Source organism: Lissotriton helveticus, chromosome 5_1, assembly GCF_964261635.1.
Source record: "Lissotriton helveticus chromosome 5_1, aLisHel1.1, whole genome shotgun sequence".
Taxonomy (NCBI): Eukaryota; Metazoa; Chordata; class Amphibia; order Caudata; family Salamandridae; genus Lissotriton; species Lissotriton helveticus.
Window position 1 is genome coordinate 1736709223 of NC_136065.1, and position 20179 is coordinate 1736729401.

The 20179-nt window shown below is 46.4% G+C and overlaps 1 protein-coding gene across 2 annotated transcripts in view; it reads left to right on the plus strand.

Moving 5' to 3' along the window:
* The window catches only part of TMEM98 (transmembrane protein 98), a 384773-nt gene that overhangs the window by 47358 nt on the left and 317236 nt on the right, over positions 1 to 20179 (plus strand). The window lies entirely within an intron of this gene.

Consider the following 20179-nt stretch of genomic DNA (forward strand, 5'->3'; position numbering starts at 1 on the left):
TATACCAGGTCTTTACAGCACATTCAACATGATTCAAAATGCCTCTCATTGCGGTCTCCACATTAGATGTTAATCAAGTAGCAATAATTTCTGTGTTTCTCAGTTGTTGTTTTTTTGGGTGGAGACCTTCATTTCTTCTCACTTCGGTTATCAAATTTCATAGTTTATTTCCACTTGGATAGTTCTTTGCATACACAAGACTTAAATTCATTAAGCTGAATACTATGTCGCAGTAATCGATTGCAAACAGGAAGCAGGATTTTAAGACTAGAATTAGAAAAGCAAGAGAAACGAGGAGAGAAAGCCCAACGAAAAGAACAAGACGCTTATCCAGGCGACTCGCATTGTTCATGAGTGATGGGGCACTTTTGGGTCAATTGAGGTGTGTGCCGCAGGTAATTGTATTCACAGTTCCCGACCTTTTGGATTTCTGGAATAAATCCTTGTCCCTGGACTAGTTAAAAAAAACAAAAACATAATGTGAATGCAGTGTGGTCGAAGAAACAAGGAATTGGATGCCTCTATGGCCACATCAAAGGAGAATCCAAAATTCCCTAGAAATATCGGGGGTTAATGCGCTTGTATCAGTCTCAGCCATTGATAATCACTCTGCGCACTTTTCGTACATTTGTTGTTTAGCGCCAATGTGTCAACACACACATGAAACAGCCATACAAATACCACCCGTTGCCACACCCGAAAGTAATAGTCCGGCCTATACTGCTAGGCCACGTCCCTTGGGTTTCAGATGTTTCGATCCTAAGTCGCGATATGTGTCATAACATGGCATGTTCCTATCTGGGCCTTGCACTCTCTCTGGTACAAGGACTCAAGCAGAGGTCCTGTTAGTCAGTCGCGTGTATTTAACAAGGACCCCCTGAAAGTACGGATACCATAGTTCCAAGGCCAGGGAATAAAGGTTTATGACAAAAAACAACCTAGGCAACTATACTTAAGCAATGTAGTGTACACATGGACGAATGGCTACAAAATATTAAGAAAATATATGTTTTATTATAAGTTCTATGAGGACACAACATGTAACATGATTAAAAAGAAAGCAGTGAACATAGGTAAAATTATATATCACACAATGTCAAAATAGAAAATTCATACATTTGTAACATTTATTATAAACACATATTGAGCAAGTTAAAAGACTAAAAGTGGCAAATTGAGACCCTAATTTGCCACTTTTAGTCTTTTAACTTGCTCAATATGTGTTTATAATAAATGTTACAAATGTATGAATTTTCTATTTTGACATTGTGTGATATATAATTTTACCTATGTTCACTGCTTTCTTTTTAATCATGTTACATGTTGTGTCCTCATAGAACTTATAATAAAACATATATTTTCTTAATATTTTGTAGCCATTCGTCCATATGTCCTGTTAGTCAGTAACATATCTAAAGTTGCTTGTGTTGTCCTTCAGAAGAGATTTGGGTGGCTCATACAGACTGTATTCTTGATTCTCGAACAGGGTCAAGAAGGGTTCACTCATGGTTGGTCCTAATCTGTATCTACACAAACCATACAATGCAATGACATACCAGTGGTAGAGATGGAGTACAAGTAATTTTGTAGATATTTGGTTGGCTCACCCACTACATCAGCAATTTTAGCAAGTGAAATCCTTGCCAATGGCTTTTATTTTATTATTTGGGGTTCCCCGATGACCCCTACATACAACAAAGTTCCAGCCCCCTTCTTGTCTCCACTCGTTTATGTCTGAGCGATTAGGCTCCCTTCGTGTTTGTTTTTTTAAATTCACTTGTGCACTGTACTGTTCTGCTGGACTGTTGTGTCTCCTGCTGGCAGCTACCCCGCAGGTATTTTTAAAAACGTTCGCTGGTGGCACTGTTGGGCTGCTGAGGTCTCCTACCTGAAGGCAGCAACATCGCGCAGGGGGGCTGGGCTCGTTTTCTTCCTTCCCGCCCTGTTCTGACGCCGGTGAAAAGCACCGTTTGAGCAGAGGGCGGGGAAAGTCCGAGCCAGCCACTTCCGGTGCGCGGGAGAGGACGGTCAGCGCTCTAGTCTTCCTAGGCGCTGGGGGGGGGTTAAAAGGCGGATGCCTACTTGGCAGCGCAGCGGACGAGCGCAGCGGGCGCGCCGGCAGCGCGCCAAAGGTGAGCCCATCTGCGCCCGTCCGCGGCCGGGCGCGGGCCAGGGCCCCTACCCCATGTCAGATTGTGGTAAGAACGCAGTGGAGCAGAGAACAACTCCTGCGCTTCTGTAGAGGCACCCCTAACTTGTGCCTCCATAGCATGAGAGTGGAGGAGGACACAGGATGTAAGCACTGTCAATTTGTGTGCAATACGGGAGAAAAGGGAGAACAGGAGTATACCAGTCTGGTTTGCGGGTTACATAATGATAGATCTTTGCGCAAACATAGACTGGATATCTATAATCTCCTTACAGAAAAACAATTTGATCTCCTTTTCCTTACGGAAACGTGGCTAGATGCGCACTCTGACCCGGATATTATCGAGGCTTTGCCGGAAGGATATCTGATGGGCAGGCAAGACAGGCTGACGGGTAGCGGCGGAGGCATAGCCATTGTCTTCAAGCAGCCTCTGTGCTGCCAAATGGAGCAAATGACAGTTACGGAGAGCGAGGTAGGCGCCTTCACTATCAGGGTGAATGCAGGTACTACAGTGAAGGGCTTCCTGATTTACAGACCTCCGGGTCCTCACACTATGTTTACAGACAGCTTGGTAGAAGGTATTACTGAAGCCGCTCTACGCAGAGACAAGTTCCTCGTGCTAGGGGATCTGAATATGCATATGGAAGATCCTCTGGACAGAGGGGCGGTTAGTTTCTGTCGGGAATTGCAGGCATCACAGTTAGACCTGAGAGTTAAGACCCCCACCCATCAGCAGGGCCATTTGTTGGACCCGATATTTGCTAACTGGGGGGAAGTGGAGATCAAACCTACCATCCCGGTTCCCTGGTCAGACCACTTCCTCGTGCCGTTTGTGGTGCTGATTCCGGGTGCAAGAGCACTGGAACAGGCACGGCACCCCGTAACTATCCTAGCCGGAAATGGGCAAAATTCTCTCAGGCCAGGTTTGACGAAGCACTTACCAAAGGAGGGCGACCGGGCAGGGTGGATATGGAAACAGCTAGCAGTAATTTGGATAAGCGCATTACAGAGGCTTTGGACTTTACCGCCCCATTATGTTTGACTAATGCGGGCCGCCGCTCACAGAGAACGGCTCCTTGGTTTAACGACGAGCTACGGTTGGCAAAGGCGGCATGTAAGCGCTATGAGAGGCAGTGGAGGGTGGCCTTCTCGAGCCAGGCAAAACAGGAGTACTTGGCAAAGAGGTGAGCCTACCATGGGCTGATTAGAAGGGCTAAGGCAGCCCACTTTGCCAATAGGATTAGGGAGGCAGAGAACTCCGCGAAGGAATTGTTTAAAATCTATAAATCTATTTCCACCGCGAAGTCCTTCGCTGCGCCAGCGGATTGATCTGTGGACTCATGTAACCGTATTGCAGAATTCTTCGCAGACAAAGTGGCAAAAATGTACACCTCTTTTCCGGGGCAATTTGTAACAGGGTCCGAGTTTTCAGAAGATACAGGGGTAGTTAGGGGACGACCGGGATTGGCGAAATGTATTACCCCTTCCCCGGAGGTACTTATACAGATCTGCAGATCGATAAAGTCGGGCTCCCCGAGGGATCCTGCCTCGCCCAAGCGACTCGCAGAAAGCCTGGTGACCCTTGAACCTTATATCAGACATCTGCTGGAGGTATCTTTTGGGACCCATACGGTACCTACAGGGTGGAAACAGGCGGTGGTACTCCCTCTTCAAAAAAAGCCGAACATCATCTTTGAGAAACTGGAGAACCTCCGCCCCATATCTCTTCTACCCTATATGGCTCAAGTGGCGGAGAAGGTCGTGAACATCCAGCTGATGGAATATGTGGAGGAAGCTAATCTTCTTCACGCCACTCAGTTTGGATTCCGACCCCGCCACTCTACTGAGTCAGCCCTCCTTATGGGGGTCGAGACCATCAGACAGGGGGTGGATGAGGGCCAAACTATGGCCCAGGTCCTCCTGGACCTCAGCGCGGCATTTGACACTGTAGCACATGTCACTCTGCTGCAGTGTCTGAATGAAGGTGGGATTTCAGGTGCCGCGCTGAAATGGATTCAGTCATTCCTGGTAGACAGGAGTTTTCAGGTCCGGCTGGGGGACTGCTACTCTAGAGACATCAACTTGGGTCAGGGCGTACCTCAGGGTTCGTCCCTGAGCCCTACCTTATTTAACCTATATGTCTCCCCAGTGGCAGCCATAGTTGAGGCCCATGGGCTTCGCATAGTGTCCTATGCCGATGACACGCAGCTGGTCATCTCCCTATCGCCCGCGCCCGGTCTTGCTGCTGACAGGTTCAGAGCATGCATGCTGGAGCTTGCATCTTGGATGTCGACCAACTGCCTGAGGCTGAATGGTAGCAAGACGGAAGTGCTTGTGGTGGAGGGGGGGCCCGTCGGTGTGGTCATCGGCATGGTGGCCGTCCTGTCTGGGGTCGGCCCCTACTCCTTGTCAGGAAGCCAAAAACCTGGGCATTTGGCTCGATGTGGAGCTAACATTTGTGCCCCAGATTAGTCGCATGGTGGGGGTATGCTTTGGCGTTCTGAAAGGCCTGCGGACGACTCTCGAGCTTCTCCCCACGGAGGCCCGTAAGACGCTGGTGCATGCCTTGGTCACTGCAAGATTGGATTATGGCAAAATCTTCTTTATTTGGGTGCCACGGGAAAGAGCCTTGACCACCTTCAGGTGTTACAAAATGCAGCGGCTCGCTTGGTCCTGAGGCTACCCAAACGATCTGCCTCCAAGGCAGCGCTGCAGGCACTCCATTGGCTTCCAGTCAGGAGCAGAATTGAGTTTAAGGCTCTGTGCACGTGCCACCGTATTATATGCGGCAAGGCACCAAAGCCATTACAGAACCTTATTACTCCCTACGAGCCTGCCCGAGCCTTGAGATCTTCGGGCTCGGGGCAACTAAAAATTCCAAAAGTAAAAAAGGCACGTAAGGTGGGAAGGTCCTTCCAGTTTCTAGCAGCGAGAAGCTGGAATAGGCTCCCGCTAGAACTCGGACTTGAATCATCAGAGTCCAGATTCAGGGGGAAACTCAAAACTCATCTGTTTATCCAGTAGACTAGCTCCGTTTCTTTGTTGTGACTCTGTTACTCCCACTCACTATAGCGCGGGGACACGCCGGTGTGCGTAACCAGGCGCTTTATAAACCTCCCTATTATTATTATTATTATTATTATTTTGTCTGCTACCTCTGAAACCCTTCTGGTGGTTTCTTACGGAAGAGAGAGACACTAGAGTAAATGGGCGCTGACCGTGAGCTCATGGGGAAGGGCCTCAACCTTGACACAAATATAGTGTTGGCTTTCGTGGTCCAAATCCATATAGCAGTCCCAGTACTCCTGTTTTTGAAATACCTGTCATTTTCTATTCATGTTTTTATTAATATATGTTTAAGAGCTGGCCGCTGCCCTCACACTCATCTTCCTATTATTAAATGTTTTGATATGTACCCTTACCCCATTTTTTATGCAGTTTTTTTAAATTGGAGGAGGCATAGTGAGGAGCTGGCTTTATGATCACTGCTGGCTAAACTCCAGCTGAAAAATAGCCACATTCCACTTTAAACATTTCGATCCATAGACCACGCGAAATGACAGCCGCTATATGTAATTAAACACACATTCTGTGCACACTCCCTTCCAAAACTGATGTAGTGAAAAAGAGACACATCAAGTGTAACAATGTAGCATAGGCGCAGAGGGGTAAATTTACTAAGAACTCATGCTATGCAGCGTAGCAACCAAAGTTGCTGAGTTATTTGAAATTGAGAGGCCAAGACAGCGCCAAGTTATGGTGCAGTTTCTCTCTCCTTCTGTGGCACTCTTTTGATTTCCTTGCGCCACACAAACAGCTTTGCACTCTAGTGCAAAGGTGTGTGTGTAATGTTTAGCACAGGTTTTGTACTAATACAAAATACTATACTTAGTCATATTTTAAAAGTTTCTATCTTTTTATGTGTGCTGCACATTACAGCCACATGCAAAGTTAGACACAGTTTGAGAAAAGAAAACTTTTCACAAACATTTTTTCTGCCTCGAGGAGGCATCACATTTTGGGGCTAATGCACTGTCTCCCCATGTTAGTAGATAAAGCTTTGCATCAAAACCCATGGGTAGTTTCATTTCGGTGCCCATGTACCAGCCATGAGATGCCCCCTTGACACAAAGTAGCGGAGACTCCACTCCGTCTTACTTTAGGGCCACTTTTCTGCTCTGAAGTAAATCCCAATTCAAGACTATGTGCTAGTGCATGTCATTTTTTGTAGCGCTGCACCAGCGCAGAGCCTTGATAGAGGTGTTTTCAGGGTCACAGAAGACGCAGCAGTTTAGCAGGCACTTTGAGAACATTACACTGCACCAGAGATACAGCTGACATATTGAGACAACTGGGGAATAGCAGATGTAACAGAATATCAGGGACACAGCTTGTGCAACAGTGTAACAACGACTCAGCAGGGGCACAGTGGAAAGAAAACAGCGGACTCAACATTGTATCAGCGATGCAGGAGATATAACTGAACAACATGGATACAGCTGCATTTTATTTGTTACCTGCTGGGACTCGGCGCTCTTGGTTCCTTCGCGCCACTCCTCGCGGTAGCCGCTTCGCGGGTCCCGCTTCGTGGGGAGTCTTCTGTGCTCTGTCGGACCTGAGGCCATTGGCGGAGGCGGCCATTGGTCATTGACTGGGGGTGTGGAATCTACAGGCAGGGCTGCGAGCGAGTAGCGGGTCCGGGACTTCAACTCCCAGGACCACCCGCCAGCCCGCATTACCGGCACCTAGGCCGCTCTCCCTGCTTGCCCCGCCCCCCCAACGTGTTTAAAACCCCCAGCCCTTGGATACAACTTGGGACGCTTTGCTGCATTTTTTTTGTTACCTGCTGGGACTCGGCGCTCTTGGTTCCTTCGCGCCACTCCTCGCGGTACCCGCTTCGCGGGTCCCGCTTCGTGGGGAGTCTTCTGTGCTCTGTCGGACCTGAGGCCATTGGCGGAGGCGGCCATTGGGCATTGACTGGGGGTGTGGAATCTACAGGCAGGGCTGCGAGCGAGTAGCGGGTCCGGGACTTCAACTCCCAGGAGCACCCGCCAGCCCGCATTACCGGCACCTGGGCCGCTCTCCCTGCTTGCCCCGCCCCCCAACATGTTTAAAACCCCCAGCCCTTGGATACAACTTGGGACGCTTTGCTGCATTTTTTTTGTTACCTGCTGGGACTCGGCGCTCTTGGTTCCTTCGCGCCACTCCTCGCGGTACCCGCTTCGCAGGTCCCGCTTCGTGGGGAGTCTTCTGTGCTCTGTCGGACCTGAGGCCATTGGCGGAGGCGGCCATTGGGCATTGACTGGGGGTGTGGAATCTACAGGCAGGGCTGCGAGCGAGTAGCGGGTCCGGGACTTCAACTCCCAGGAGCACCCGCCAGCCCGCATTACCGGCACCTGGGCCGCTCTCCCTGCTTGCCCCGCCCCCCCCAACGTGTTTAAAACCCCCAGCCCTTGGATACAACTTGGGACGCTTTGCTGCATTTTTTTTGTTACCTGCTGGGACTCGGCGCTCTTGGTTCCTTCGCGCCACTCCTCGCGGTACCCGCTTCGCGGGTCCCGCTTCGTGGGAGTCTTCTGTGCTCTGTCGGACCTGAGGCCATTGGCGGAGGCGGCCATTGGGCATTGACTGGGGGTGTGGAATCTACAGGCAGGGCTGCGAGCGAGTAGCGGGTCCGGGACTTCAACTCCCAGGAGCACCCGCCAGCCCGCATTACCGGCACCTGGGCCGCTCTCCCTGCTTGCCCCGCCCCCCAACATGTTTAAAACCCCCAGCCCTTGGATACAACTTGGGACGCTTTGCTGCATTTTTTTTGTTACCTGCTGGGACTCGGCGCTCTTGGTTCCTTCGCGCCACTCCTCGCGGTACCCGCTTCGCGGGTCCCGCTTCATGGGGAGTCTTCTGTGCTCTGTCGGACCTGAGGCCATTGGGGGAGGCGGCCATTGGGCATTGACAGGGGGTGTGGAATCTACAGGCAGGGCTGCGAGCGAGTAGCGGGTCCAGGACTTCAACTCCCAGGAGCACCCGCCAGCCCGCATTACCGGCACCTGGGCCGCTCTCCCTGCTTGCCCCGCCCCTCTAACTTAACCCCTATATCTGCATTTGGCCATTCCCGCTGTGCGAGAGCGCGCCCGGGACAAGGGCGGGACCGTCTGCGGCCGTCAGGGGCTGAAGGAGGCTGGGCTGGGCCTAGTCTCTAACCTTCAAACCCTGCCTACTGCTGTTTCAGGTCAGTCGGTCTCCGGGGTGCCTTACATGATAAGGACACCTTTAGTCATGTCTAATTCTCTACCTTCTTGTGTTGGGGTTTCGATCCTCGGGCCTCTTGACAAATATTTTGTGAAGGCAAATAAGGAATTTGATAAAGAACTCGTATTAGCTGAGAAACGTGCAGAGCGTCGTCGCTCTATTGAACAACTTAAAAAGAAACCAATGACTTCTTCACAAGATAAAATTATTACCCAAGATTCGGGCAGTATTGGTAGGTCGGACTTATATGTCCACTTATTCAGTACTGATCATATTCCTAACATTTTTCGTGATCATAATATAACCCCTGCTCACTCTGCTATTAACAGCGATGACAACATAAACAGCCCCCCTATTGTCTCTAACAGTCTTATTGACCTAAATACTCCAGTTGCCCCGACTATAGTTCCGCAACTCCATTCAACATTCCCTAATCATTCAATTGATACTGTAGAACCCACTGAGACAATTCCAAAACATACTGTTAGCAAGTCCAAAATTAAGTCCATGATTCCACAAAGGGCATTTCGCTCTCCGCTAAGGAAAAAAAGGAGAAAAGGTGGGGTAAAAAGAAAAGGCCAAAATCCTTTGAGTTCTTTACCCCCTTTAGTAAGCCCTAATACCAAATTAATCGATCTACCTGTGAGTGAGGTTTCACCAGGAACCCACTCCTTACCACCCCTCCACAAAGAATTACCACCTATGTCCAAAAAAGAGTCAATCGAACTCTTTGACCAGCTCCTAAAATCGTATATGCTCCCGCTTATGGAGAGAGTTAGGATTTTGGGGGAAAAAATGGATTGCCTTTTGGCATCTGCCGATTTGAACACAAACTCCGACCCTGTGAACTCCAAGGAGCAGCCCCGATCGAATTGTCAGCCCAGCACAAATACTTTGATCTCAAGCAGACCCCATAAAAATAATGGAAAGGCAACCTCCAACAACACAAGTGCCCCCTAACTTCAATTAAGCCGACGACAGTACACACAACAGTGCACAAGCCAGTCAAAGAGAAGACACTGTTGGCTCCGAATAAACCGCCTCCTCCTACGACCAAGCCAACTAGGTTCTCAGGGGAAACCAAAACTAAAACTATAACCCAAAGAGCAACCCCAAATCGTAGGACCACAGTGGACTTACCTCCAGAGTTGGCAAACTTTGTGATCCTATTAACTGGTGTCCCCCCGATTTCAAATGGAAATCTCGAACACAATGCAAATCTGAAAAATAAAGTTATCTTCTGGTTGAGAACTAATAGACCCCTCCCTGCCCATTTAAACGGAGATATAATCTCGGTAAGAAGATGTAATTGGGTGGGCCTTCGCCCGAAAGATATTGATGGAGACATTGTGATCGTTAATTTTAAGGACCACAGAGTTGTTTCACATATAAGTGACTGGTATCCAGGAAACAATGAAGGAGGTGTCTCAACTCGAAATCGAAGTTATTTTTATCCAGAGGCACTGCTTAGACCCCCTACCTATTCTAGATCTAGTAGAAACATTCACTCTCTGAATTTGGCCAATTGTACACCACTCTTTTCCCGTCCTGCCAATAATCTTAACATTCCTTTCCCCCTTCCTCCACGGCGTCATCATCCTAGTCACCTCCCCACACCAAATAATCATACCAATTACACCAATTACAACGAGTACTGGAACATCCCGTTGCAAAACCTGTATGAACCTTATTCGGGGTTGGACTTCAATGATTGACTCCCCCCGACCTAGAGGCCAATCAAGATTGTACGGGTACTTTTGCTACCCCAGACAAAGTTTCCTCTTACGATGAAGTATTGAATGAAAAGCCATCTCATTGTGGGAATGGGAAGTTTGATCTTCCTGGCGGGGTTTGGGATGTGGGATTGGAAACAGATGAGGTTGAGGTTCAGGATGTATTGACTTTAGAGGTTGGAAATAAGGTGATTGGCCTTTATGGAGGGATTTCAATTGCTGCAGAAGTTTCATTAGGGGAATTAGAAGGAGAGTGCCCCCCGGTATTAATCTGGTAGATGGCTGCGAAAATAACCTTTTACTAGAAGAGAGTAGCAGGGGGCACACCGCCTCTGCTGCAAATGAACCAGCTATTCAGGCACACTCTCTTAAGATAGCCTCCTGGAACATTGCGGGGTTGAAAGGGAAACTGGATGGGGCCGAATGGGGTGATTTCATAGAGCAATATGATATCCTAATATTCCAAGAAAGTTGGTCAACTGAGGCAGTTTTTCGTTTAGGATATCTAAACTTTTTCAAACCAGCCCTTAAGGGGACAAAGGGACGACCGTCAGGTGGGCTAGTTGTTTGGATTAGACAATCGCTCTGCTGTAGGCCCCTCATGTTGTTTACCCCAAATGCTGACACTATGGGGCTAAAACTTAGTAGAGCAAACTATGAGGACCTGTTTATAATTAATATTTATGCAAGGGGACTACCAGGAGGAAAGGGCCCTGCAATAATAGAGGACCTAGAGATCCTAATGAATACGATCGGCAGAGACAAGTGTGTTACAGTGGCAGGGGATTTAAACTGTACGTTCGAACCACTGTCCTGTTTGGATGATGGTTGCTACGGAGAGGTAGATGAGTTATGGAATATCCCCAGCCTTGCCATACCACCAGTCAAAAAGGTTACTGAGGCCGTACTGCAGTGGCTCGGTTTGTGTTTGGAGTGGGGTCTAAGGGCAGCAAACGGAAGGTCAAAATCCGATTGAGCAGGAAAAGCTACTTTTGATAATGGCTATAGTTCTAGTCGGATTGATTATTTTTTAATCAAAATGGAGTTTTGGATACTACTAGGGGATATGGAAATCATTGGGAGACCAGAAAGTGATCACAACCCCCTGGCAATTAAATTGAAAATTGATGGTGATTTGTTTAGAAAAAACGCAACAAATTGTATTACAGCCGAGACTGTCCTTACTAACGATTGTCGTAGGGTTCGCTGGTGCAGGATCCTGGATACCCCAGCCACCATTGATAAAATCTCTCAAGAGGTGTCGGAGGCGGTTATAAAAGCAAGGTTAATATTTGACGAAATGGGGTCACTGGAGCAAATCAGTATAATCCATGAGTCCCTTTTTGTTAAACTAAAAACCTTTTTCACAAAACCTGGTGTTGTAGTGAAAAAAGGTGGAAAACCTTCAGGTGCCAATTGGTACGATAAAACCTGCCGTAATGCCCATAGCGCACTGATTGCTGCTATCAAATCTAGAGTAACTGTGGATATCCAAGAGGAAAGGATGAATTATAAGAAGGTTTTAAAGCGTGCAAAGACCTCATGGGATGATCTTCGCTGGCTGGATCTCTATGAGGCCAGCATGTCTTCAAACCAGATTACATTTTGGCAGGTAGTGAAGTGGGGTGGGTCGAGAGACCTGCAAACCCCAGCAAACCATGTCCCTGCTGAAGACTGGGTTGAGCATTTCATTTCCCAGTTCTTCGGCATGGCGATGGGAAGTAACAATGCAGGGGCGCATAACATGTTACTCTGTCTGGAAGCAATTAGTGTAGTGGGCCCCTAGTTTTTAATGAAATCGAGGCGTCGAATGCACTAAGGTTGGTCCAAGCTGGTAAGGCACCCGGTATGGACTGCGTCCCAGCGGATCTCTTTAAATATGATTTGGATAACTGGGTGCCCTACATAACTACTCTGGCTAATGCCATCGCCAGAGGTGCTAGGGCACCCGACTCTTGGAAAGGGGCAGAAATCCTTCCCGTATTTAAAAAAGGCGATAAGACCATTCCAGGGAACTATCGCCCAATAAGCCTTATAGATGCCCTGCAGAAAGTCATAGCTAGAATGCTGTTGGGTAGAATCCAGATCTGGATGAACGATGAAAACATCCTGTCCCCGTTGCAAGCTGGCTTCAGGGCATGTACAAGCACTGTCGACCAAGTGCTAAGATTTATTCTGATTTACTGGAAGACAGTGTATTTAGGTGAGGGCACCATATACGCAGCGTTCGTGGACCTCAAATCCGCGTTCGACTTGGTGCCAAGAGAGAAGATGTGGATGGCCTTAAGGCGAATGGGAATGCCCCTGGAACTCCTCGAACTAACTATTAGGCTGCATGACCAAAATTTCGCCAGAGTTAGATGGGGTAGCCAGGGCCAGGTGACTGAGTCCTTCCCAGTGTCACGTGGTGTAAGACAAGGGTGTGTCTTGGCACCTACTTTGTTTTTAGTTTTTATAAATCAAGTAGTGCAGTTCCTAGCAGCTTCCCCGACCGATGCGCCTGCTCTGGGTGGGACTAAGTTTCCCCTCCTAATTTTTGCCGATGACACTTTGATTCTGGCAAAAACACAGGTGGGACTTCAGACTGCAATAAACAAATTTGTGGAGTTTTGTAATATAAATGACCTCGAAATTAACGTGTCGAAAACCAAATTTATGGTCCTGACTAAGAATAAACCATTAAGGGGTCACGTTACGATGAACGGTACTATATTGGAGCAAGTAGAGGTGATGACTTACTTAGGGGTAGTTATAGACTACAGGCTGCGCTGGAAGGAGCAGATTGAGGCACTTTGTTTAAAATTTGCCCGTTTATCGGGATGCCTGGTTAAAGAACAGCGATGCTCCCAAACCAAAAGGGTTTTGCCAGCACTTAAAATCTATAACGCTAAAATTAGTTCAGCCATCCTCTATGGTTCGGATTTATGGGGTAGTGTAGATCTTGCCCCTTTAGATAAAATCCAAAACAAGTTCCTCCGTAGCCTGGTAGGGCTCCCACAATCAACACCGTCACTTCCCCTTATGTTAGACATGGGCTGCCATTCGATTAAAAATCAGGCTCGTTATAGGATGGTAGCCCAGTGGAGACGTATTTGGTCTACACCAGAACTCTCCATGTTTGCCAATGAGATCCTGGATGTAAGATCGATAATGGGGTCAGGTAACCTACTTTGGTTTAAGACTGTGAAGGCCACACTTTATAAAATGGGTCTTCACCCACAGTGGTCAGATCCGGGAAATCAGGTATTCCCGTCGAAAAAGGAATTTAAACTACTCTTTTGGTCAACTGTAAAGGAGGACTTCGTTTTGCTCTCGCAAACATCCAGTTTGACTGGTCTATTTCTGCTCCACAAACTGGTCCCTCATACCGAGACTTATTGGGACAATATTACCAAAAGTGCAGATAGGAAACTTTACCACCAATTTAGAGTTGGCACATTACCAGTAAGGGTATTTACAAACAAATGGCGTAATCACTCATCCATGTTCTGTCCCTGGTGTAGTGAGCTAAAAGAAACCGTTGGCCACCTCCTCTTCGCTTGTCCAGCCTACTCCGCACCCCGTCGCAAGTGGCTTCAACCCATTTGCAGAAGGATTAATCTACGCGTGTGTGAGGAAGCTTTGGTAGTGTTAAGATCTAACAGTGCAGAGTGGGTATCCATAGGTATGGCGAAATTCCTTGGATGGGCTTGGATCATCAGAGCCAGACACTTACTTGGTGAAAAATGATTAATGAGTCAAATGTAGGAACCAACTTTATTAAGCCACCATGATTTATGACTGATATGTACACTTTTTAATGATCCATGAAACGTCTTTCGATACCATTTAATTGTATTTTTACTGTGTAATGAATGTATTGTATTTTTAATATTTATTATGCCGTACTCTGTATATATTTTTAGTTGTCTTTTATGAAGAAATTTTCGAAATAAAGACGTTTGAACTGAACTGCAATAGACAGTACGAGGATAAAGTAGATGTAGTTGTGGTGAAGCAATAGCAGATGTAACCGAGCAACAGCTAATGGTACAATGTAACAGTCTTATTCAAAAACAGGGCAAAGCAGATATCCCCCAGGGATATGGGTAATTCAAAACAACATCAAGCGTAGCCTGCCTTCCCCACGGAGGAGGCCAGCATCCACCTCGTGGGCTGGATGATGCCAGTTTCTCAATTGCTTAATGCCAGCTTGCAGTGATGCCTCAATGAATTAAATATGCATTTTTTTCCTGATGCTTGTTTGAATATGTTCTGGGACTTAAACATCAACATATAAGGAAGGATATGGCAGTCAATACATTTTATTCCAGTGTGTTTTTGTAACATACAGGTTGATGTTTGTTCTGATACTCTTATCTCTGTCACGCCTATTTCTCTTTTGTTTGAGTACTTGATTGTTAGCTTTTGACTGTGCTGTGCCTATTGTATTTGGTAAGGAATATTTACTTGGTGGTATGTAAATAAAAGTAGAAATATTGTTGTTAACAAAAGTTTGTCCCCAGTTTTGAATAGTTGCCGTTAAGTTTTCTCCGTAATGAAAATACACATATCTGAGTATTTTAAACTGGATGAAGAACAAGAAGTGAGTGTGGATTAAAGTTGCTCCTCCAGTGGGCTGTGGGGAGGTACTCTTGCTGTTATTGTGTACGATTGACACAAAATGTACCAGTGGCACAGAAGATAAAACCCTAACACAGCAGTTGTAGCAATGGGAAAGTTACACAAAGAACACAACAACCCTCTGTCCCATCAGGGTCGCCTTGTATGCTTCTTTCCTTTAGCATTGCTGTGACTCAAGGGTGATAAACATATTTTATGCACAGCTGACTGAAATCTGGCTTTATGACGTGATGGGATGGTATGTTAATGCAGATTTGTGTTGCGGCTTGCAGCACTGTCGTGTTCCAATAACTTCATGCTCTCGTCTCTGGGCTATTTTTTATGCATGTTTAAAATCTTTGTTCTGTGACCAGCACTTTGGAAGTATACAAATGACGAGTGTGCAATAAGTGGCGGAGTTATATTCACTTTTACAATTACACATGCATATGAATGTTAGGGGCAGAGTTTGGCTAGGTCTGAGCAGTATATCCTCCGACAATTCCTAGTGACCTGTGATTACCTGGTCCAGGAATACTACTCTTGATTTACCTGGCAAAACCACATGTGGGTCTGGGGGTGTGGAGGGAGTCGCATCCCGGCCCCCTCCCTAGCATCTCCTGGCGAGCATGGAACACTCCTCGCCAGCCAGCCTGGCTCATTGACACCTGTAGCCTGCATTGGCCCCTGCTTCCATCTACCACCTTCTGAGAGCAGGTAACTGGGTGCGGAAAAGGTCCTGGAATTGTGTGTTAAAGGATTTAGTAATCCTGAGTGTTGGTGTTCCTCATAAGCCAGTATCCCCTGCTGCAGGGAGGTAATTGCAGCATCCCAACACCGTGCAATTTACAACCCGGACTGTAGCGGTGATATCCTTTGTATTCACTGGTTCTATTGTTTTTCTGTTTAACCGAGAGTTTTACAGTTCTTATAATCCTCTTCTATCTCTAAGAAGGAGGCTTGCTTTTGTGAGCCAGGTATTGACGACCAAGTGTTCTTCTTGTTATTACACTGTATTGAATCTGACTACTTTCACTCAAGTCTATTTAGAAGAAACATCAATGTGTTTCAACCCCTCCTAAAAAGGAGCCACGAAGAACTTCATCAGGACTTGACCTGGTGTGGATTCCTATTCTGGGGCCCTTTGATATTAATTGATACAAAGAGTTTTCCTTCTTGGGTTTATTTGTGTTGCAAACAGCTTGTACCTTGGTATGCTTGATTATTTGCATATGTGCCAGGGCTTGCACGAGCCACCTTTCTTATTGCTTGGGAAATGGGTTATTGTTTGTGATACGTAGTAGCAATGACAGGCAAAGTGACAGAGGACGCAGCAAGGAAGAGTGTGACAGTAACTTATGGGGAAAGGCGACAGTAATTGCAGCAGGGAGAATGTACATGCCTAGGACAATGCGATGAGAGGCCTTAGTAGTTCTATGTAGTAAAATAGCATATGTTTCAATTATGCTGCTGATAGTCCTTAAAACGTGTTTGGGAACAGTGAGATAGAAGGACCCATTGCCAGCAGGATTGATAGCACTGCACAGATTATTGATGAGGGGGTGGAGGGGGGTTACAAGGGAGGACTCCAGTAACATCACAGCATTAGTGATGTTGTGGTTACTCTGGGAATAGGGCAGAGCACCAACATGCTGCTTTTGCTAAAGTGCCCCTCAAATATCCCCTTCACCTGTCCCATGTTGGCCCCAATGTCCATCTTATTCCCATGTTCTCCTATGGCACTCGCCACAGGATCTTCAGTGAGTACTGGTGAAGCATCTCTCAATACTTTAAGGAGGACAGATCACTCTTTGGGCAAAAGGTGGCAGAGGTATGATGAAGGGGGCAATGGGATTGCCTGTGACTCTTGTAAGGGAAGGAGGGCTGGGGTTTCTTGCTCTTTTCCTCAGGTGCTGCTTCCTTCCAAGTCCCCACTACTTGCTCTTTTCGTGTTGCTCCCAGTACTAGGTCCTTGCTTTCCCCACCCTGCTTTTTAATGTTTCTATTTTTTAAAACCTCACCAGACTTTTTTGTTGCTTCCCTGCTTCCAATCACACCCACTCTGGCGTTGATTTCTCCCCTCACCTCTGAACCCCACTCCTCACGTTCTTATTAAAAAAAAAACCTTTATTTATTTTTTGGAGTGCCTGGCAGCTCCAATTTGTTTCTGGGCTGCTCCTTTTTGATTGCATTTTTCAAAAATATATTTGAATATTTGTTTTCAGCATCCATTATCTTGGAAGGGTAAATGAAAGTTAAAAAAAGTTTACCTAATAATGGCGCATGCCGCAGCGTTGTGACGCAGGCTGTCTGCCCCGGTTTGGAGGACCTCAACCTTAGTGGTGGGGGTCTTCTGTCTCCATGTTGTCCTGGCGTTAGCCTTATTTTGAAGCTGTAAATTAGGCCTACTATACCCGCATGGCAGTTGACACTGAAGATAGCAATGGTGAGCAGTCCATGTTCTCTCAGAGAGGTATTGTCGGGGACAGAGTCTCAGAATTCAAGAATTCACACAATAGATGTAATGATATAATGTATAGCCCAATACATCTGCAAGTATTTTAGTGGCAATATAACTTAATACATATATACAGACTAGGCAAATCTACAGGGATGCACTGTGTGGTCTAAGGGGTTCTCTACAAAATGAAAACATGGAAGTAATCGCGATTAAAGCTCAGGTGTAGATTCATGATATTGCAGAAGAGAAGTTCTGTTGCACAGCAGTCTTCAATACAATGTCCCAACAAACTTTGTTAGCCAAAAGTTCACAATCAGTGAGTCCCCATTGCAGTGCTTAATTTTGATCAGTGTTTGTTGGTGGGTTCCACTATACTTCTTTTTCTGTATCAGACATTTACTAAGAGCAAGAGAAGAAGAAACTCAAAACAAGAAAAGAAGGAGGGAGAAAAATAGGGAAAGAAAATCACCAATGTAGAGTGCAAGTGCCTTCAAGAATTAGGTAAAGAGGCAGGGAGTGTCTGGTAGTGGTATTTGGTGCGCCAACATTTAATAGCGCCATCCGCAGGCTTCTTAGCAGAGCTTTGGTCACCGGCACTCATTCTTTCACAAATTAAGCTATGCTATGGCATATGGAATTATCTGATGTAGTGCGTACTTGGTATTACCAAGTATGGGTGTGCTGGTGGATGGGGTACAGGGCCGGCTGTCATGCCCACGGGGACTCATTCCAGCAGCCCAGCCTCCTCCTCTCCGTAGCGAGTCAGCTCAGAAACGCACCTTTGACAGTCCCTGCTAACTGACAGCCAGGCCCTCACCTGTAACCAAATGGCACTGCTAAGAAAGGACTAATAAGCAATCCCTTGCTAAAAAGGTCACATAATTTCTAAAGGTAATCCTGTCTCCACCTCACCACGTTTCTGTGTCTACAGTTACACCTCAGAAATGCAAGCAATACACTTCCACTGTTTGTGAACTGATTCAAAACCACCATCTTGTGTCATGCCAGACCATGGGCAATCCAAATGGATCTGACTGGTAACAGTATGCATATAAGCTTGCAAACAATATGTATTCCTGCTAACATACACCCTACATGCACACACACTCACCATCCATGCAGGTATGTCAGTGCATCGTCTGGTCATGACACGTAAGTGGAACTGTACTTGAGTGGATCTGTAGGCATCACGCTCATAACTCTGAACAGGAAGAAAGCTCTGTTCAGCTACTGATCACTAAGACATGGTATGCTGTCACTTCCACTGACTTTCCATGGTCAGGGCCACAGATATTAGAGTTGTGCTCAGCCGTAAGTGTGCTTTTGGTGTGCCTCCATGACCTGAGAGCCAGGATCTGGACTGCATTTTCAATTTAATGTCTAGGCCCGTTTCGTGTACACCCAGGATTTTGTATGTATTGAGGCCAAAATAAAGCCAGGTTGTCAAATACACATGCAATTTGGTCTCTAAGAGCAGGGGTACACATCCTTTACCATGTAGTGGGAGACTACTTTCTCAACATGTGCAGATATAGTTAATCACACTGCAAGGGCTTGTTTTTGTTGATGTTCTTCTGCATCACCAAACTAACGAGATCTGTTTGCTTTGTCAGCGCTTGTTTTGTTGTAAATCAGTTTTGTAATGCATGAGATATTTGTGGTGAAAAGGTGTCTCAGGTTTTGATGGGCTAATTAGTCAGAATCCAAAGACCTTTGTACATCTGAACAGTTAGGGACATATTTAACCGCATGCGTGCGGCCGCTATTTTTGCGCTGCGCGGTTCTTTTCAAAAAGCCGCGTTACATGACTAGCTGAGCTCGTCATCAGCGTGCGAGCGGCACAACTCATGACGAGCTCAGCTCGCCATGAGCGCAGGAGGGGTTAAAAGAAGCTTGCCTGCGATATGTTTGTGTTTTATGCAGCAACAGTGCTTTCTTTGCTCCATATTTACAAGGTGACACATCGAGGCAGATGCGTCACTTTTCGTCAGCCTGCGTCGGTTTTTACCTTCATCGGAATAGGTTGCGTTGTGTTAGTTTTAATGTATGCAAGGTAGGCGTTCCCACCTAAACCCCCCCCCCCCCCACAAAACAGACGCATTGGTATTATTGTTATTTTGCAAAAGTGACACATCTTTGGGAAGTGGGCCACTGAGCTTGAGATGCATCAAAATTCCTACACCTCTAAAACCCAGGCTTAGGACTGATACATTGGCTGTGGCACAGGTATCGGACCAGCTGAATTGACTTGAAAATATGTAATCTGCAATCAATTTGCACCCCCTAAACAGGTAAAAGTTCACACATAAGGTAGGTAACATAGTAAATATCACATCACACACCATCACAGAGTTGTATACACTAACATTGTACTTTTACATAATATGTCACACATACTTAGGCATAGTGGTACACATAAGTACACTAAGCCCACATGTATGTATGATATCCAGGAAAAATGTAATAGAGTGTAAGGTGAGTTTTTCACCTTTTTACACTCATCACATTGGTCCTCACACATGGGGCTACTTGCATCAGTCAAAACGGACTCATTGCCTCTATTTCATTGCTGTAGTTGTGTCAGTCTTATGACCAGCTACAGCAATGCACCACTTCTGGGCCGAATGCCTTGCTACATCCTACCCATGAATGCGTCAGAATTTCTGACGCATGACCTTGCGCCTTGGAGCCCTGTGTTGTAAATAAGGTGCCAGTTGTTCAATGACCTGGACCCTGTTCTCAGTTTAAGTACCCAACATTAGGATGAGAATTCTCTTCTTTTTTTTTAAAGTGGACCTGACAAGTGTTCAAACTAGAGAATAATCCGATTCTTTTTTGGATTTCTATTTTGTTTAATTTATTATTGAACAATTTTATAATATCATATGTCATATTAAAGCCACATACTACAAAGAACTGCAGGATACCAGCTGATGGCAAATGAACAGGATATAGCAGGTATACAATCATACATGTTGCTCAATT